Raw genomic sequence first — 4,240 nt, 5'->3', positions numbered from 1 at the left:
ACAGGAGTTAGGTTCTTAAAACCCTTCAGTTTCTTTGAAAATTCCAGCCCCCAGACCTCTTACTTATCTCTTCTCGCAATGCGAGTCACTGCCTTATAACAGACACCTCCTATAGTCGCTGGCTCCAGCAGGCTGTCTCTACTACGCTGTGGTCCTCTTGATGTAGGGGCCCAGGATGCTATAGATGGTAAGATGCTTTGAGAGCCTGGATTTGGCATTTGATGTGACACTGCATTCCAAGCATAGCCCACAAGTGCATCTCTCTGGGCATGCCAGCTTATGAGAGGATATTTATGGACACAAAATTATTAGTTATTATTCCTGTCATTGTGCCTGATCCTTTGCAAGACTCAAACATAGGTGCGGTCTGAGCCCTGACAGCTTGTAAGTTGAAAGACAAACGCAGACTAGGCAAGAATGCTGTGGGAAACCATGCTGCTTTAGCTTTTAATAGCTGCTTTTCAAACCACACGTCTTCTCCATCTTGCCTCTCCCCAACCCCCATACCACCTCCTCTGTTTCAAACACATTCATCTTTCTCCAGGCACCTCCTGTTTTTTCCTTAATTGCTGTATATTATCTGGGCAGGTAGACTATCCAGCAAGGCAACACTCTAATTGCTTGATACTCAGCAAATTGTGCATCTGCCCTTGTCTAAAAGAAATGCTTTGGAAGCAAAGACTTTGGCACCATTGCAGTGCTTCAGACCATTAGCCGTCTAATCCCAAATGTGTTAGAGTTATAGCACTGCCATGAAGGTCAAAGCACTAGTTGACTAAGTTTTAGGCTTCCGATTTCTATTCTAACCCCTGCATTTTTTTTCTTAGTTAGAAATTTCCCTTTTTAAGACTGAAAGATGCCACGTTTCATGTTAGCTGGGTGGGTTATATAATTTCTTGTTGAGTTGTAGTTTAGTTACGAGTTTCTTTAAAACATCACGATTCTCCAATTTTTAAAAAAAAACTCCCTCCACGTGCTGCAATAATGAAATGAACATCTTTGGGCTTGGGTGCGTAGCCATAGGGTGGAGCATTGGTCCCAAAGCTGTAGGAGACGGGTCAAGGTCACACGTAGTGATGGGCAGATGGGGACGGAGCAGGGGAAGGCTGGTTGGGGAAAGCTGGAGTGTCAGGGGGATGGTTGAGTTGGATCGTGGACATATGCGTGGCCTCTCGCCTGGAGAAGCTGGGCCTTTCTGTGGTCAGCTGTCCTGCACCCTGGCTGCAAGAAACCGAGAGTCTTTGTGATCAAAGCTTCCCGGTGCCTTGCCAGCTCTGCAGAGCCTTTGATCTGCCAGTCCTCCGGACATCACTAATGGGGCATGGCTGAAGGAAGGAGTTCATGTGGCTCTTTAATTTTACTGGGGCCCTGAGGCTCTGAACTTGTGCTTTTCTTCCTTTGCCTTGTCTCCCACCTCCACTATGGGGCAGAAGTTAAGCCTCCCAGGACGGCTTCCTTACAGAGCGGAGGGCTCGCCCTCTGAGGCAGCACAGGAAGAAACACAGGTCAGGCCAGGCAAGGGCCCAGGTCCGCCACCTGTATTACCATGGAGCATTGCTTACTCCCCAAGTTCTTCGCAAGGGAAAATGCTCCCTTACTAAGACAGGGACCAAGCCGGGACTGTATTGATGAGAAGGGGGGAAAGCAGCTGTTAGACATCTGGGTGCTGTTGCTTCAGCTGTCCAAGCAACTGCAGTGGAGAAGTGCCACATTTGTTTGTCTGAAGGCCCGAAAATAAGTTTCCAGCCATTTTAATGGCTTTAATGAGAGGCCCTGGATCAAAGAGGAGAGGCAAGTGGAACGTATTAACCAGGGGTGCACCGATAGAGATTTTTGGGGCCAATACCGATAGCCGATTTTTAAGGAGGTGTATCAGCCGACATCAATCCAGTTTCTGATATGCAGCCCAGCCGCTTGAAGAGCAGTGTCCGGCTGATAAGTCGGTCGTGGTGGTAGGGGAGCGCCTCTAGTATTAACTATTTTAGTGTATGGGATGTCACTGGGCTAGGTCACTACACTATCGTGGCACATGAAAGTAGCCATGGGTCTTGTCCTATACAGTTATAACACAGCAAGGGATAAAACCACTATAGTGGTCCCACTATAGTTAGTGGAATCGGGCCTTGCAGGGGGAGCGAGGCAGGTGACGTCACCCCCATTGCCACCATCATGATCCAGCCTGCGAACAAGTCACAGGGCTGTGCTGCAGGCTCTCTGCGGTGCCAGGCACTTCAGGGGAAGCCTTGCATTATTGCCAGGGTGGACCCAATACCTCAGCTCTCAAAGCAGGTGAAGCCCAAGTTGTGGAGCCCCTTTTCACTCCACGACCTTCTGCGAGGTGGAAGGTCTCGGGCAAGGTCCTCTGCCTCTGAATTAATGTCCTCCAAAAGGCTTAAAGACTTGCAATCCTTGTAATCCGGCCCAGGCAAAGGCTGCATATAAATCTGTCTGTGCAAGTAAACATCTGGAGTGTTATGTGATTTCTCCCTCCAACCCCGTTCCCCTTGGAAAGTTTCTGTTCCCAGAGCAGCTGCTGAGTCCTATGTAGTGCACAGGCTTCCTGATGGGCAGGTCTCCTGTAGGACTTGAACACATGGGGCCCCAGGAGCTCTGCCCTTCCACAGCCATTTGGACACGCTGTAGGATCTGCCCTGCCGCACAGCAGGGGTCCTGAATCGGAAACGTGCCCTGGGTTTCTTCTTGCCTAGTGGTAGCAAAGCAAAACAGGCCCGGGGAAATCTGAAAATGCAGGTGGACAGTCAAAACAATAGCTTTGAACTGCACAGCCTGCTCCATTTGTAGAGATGTGTTCACTCTGAAACCTAATGTGCAGCACCCACTACTGCCCTGCAGACAGCCCGGCTGGCCTGTCACCTCTGGGTGCAGTCAAGAGTCACCACTGGGTGCAGTGAGAGACTGCTGCTGTTGTTGCGTGCTGGGATGGGGGACCAAGAATCCAAGTTACACATATCCTTAGTCGAGGGAAAGGAGAAACGACAGTATCCCTCCTCCTGGGCTAAAAGCCTCCAGAGCTCCCCATGTATTCCCCAAACCCTGCCTGTCCCTCCCTTGCTGTCAAAACCCCCAGCTTCTCCTGGCTGCTTGCATCATGCAGCCATGTGCTGTCCCTCCATCATCTGTGTCCCACTGAAATGCAATATCTGAGCAACGCAAGGGACGGTCTATGGACTGCATTTATCTTTCAGGGGTCCCCCCCTCCACTCCCCAATTGCACCTGCTGCAGAATTTGGCCATGGCACATCCCCGTGATGCCCTGCGTTCACAGGGCCATGATCGTGGCTGTTGGACTGCAGGACATCTGGACGCATGCTCTGTTGGGATGCCCTCCCCTCCTTTCTCTCAGCAGTACCAAAAGTGCTCAGTGTTGACTTGGCAGCGGTTCCAGGCAGGGGGGCTCCCCCAGGGTCTGGAACGGGAGCAGGACCGTTCCGATTATCCTGCATCCTCTCTGTGGGTGGCCTGATGTAGTCATGCCCCTGTCTGCCCTCTCGATGGGCGTGATAGTCTTTCAGCCCTGTTTGGTGGGTGTTGGATTGATAAAGTGCATCCAAACCACTGGTGTTTCCAGCACTTCGAAGAGTAACCCGGGTCTGTTCACATGGGAAGCGAGGCGTGGGAGAAGGGCCCGTTGCCACCTCTGTTGCCCTATTTGACTTCTGAGCTCATGAATTGCCCTCGGGCAGGGGCAGAGTTGGAGGGGGAAAGCCAGGAAGGGGAGGGGGAATTGTTAGTTACTGTTAAAGAAGAAAAAATCAATACATGGCATGTGCTTCACCTTATGTCAGTGAGTATTAGAAGAGCCATCAGCTCCACTCAGGTGAAAACCCTCTTTGCTCCATTTGCTGGAAGGCACAAAGGCTTTTGCTGCCAGTCCGAGAAGGTAGAGTCCTCCGCCCTGGGGATTTAGCATTTTCAGGTGCTTTCGTAGGCCTGGTGTGGTTACACTACTCGTCGGCACTTTTCAGATGTGGGCGCTGAGCTGTGGCATTGCAAACACGTCCATCCTGCCACGCACACCCCACCTTGGCCATGCAGAGGAGATGAAGTGTCATCCCTGTGACTTCCACATGGATTTTTTGGCGGCTTATTCACATCATTCATCAAGCATTTCTTCAGGGCAGCATCCTTCTTTGTAGCACTCTGCTAACCGTTGTCCAGTCGCATTACCAGCAAGGAGACGGCTTTAGCGGAAGCAATCATTTAAAAAAAACAACCCCCC

General features: G+C 50.9%; 1 protein-coding gene across 1 annotated transcript in view; it reads left to right on the top strand.

Moving 5' to 3' along the window:
• Window positions 1-4,240, top strand: part of DAAM1 (dishevelled associated activator of morphogenesis 1) — a 221,469-nt gene that overhangs the window by 157,579 nt on the left and 59,650 nt on the right. The gene's annotated exons all lie outside the window — the stretch shown is intronic.

This window comes from Gavialis gangeticus, unplaced genomic scaffold (genome assembly GCF_001723915.1).
Source record: "Gavialis gangeticus isolate Ggan-Ray unplaced genomic scaffold, GavGan_comp1, whole genome shotgun sequence".
Taxonomy (NCBI): domain Eukaryota; kingdom Metazoa; phylum Chordata; order Crocodylia; family Gavialidae; genus Gavialis; species Gavialis gangeticus.
The sequence above is the reverse complement of the archived record's forward strand: the minus strand, read 5'-3'. Positions and strand labels throughout refer to the sequence as shown.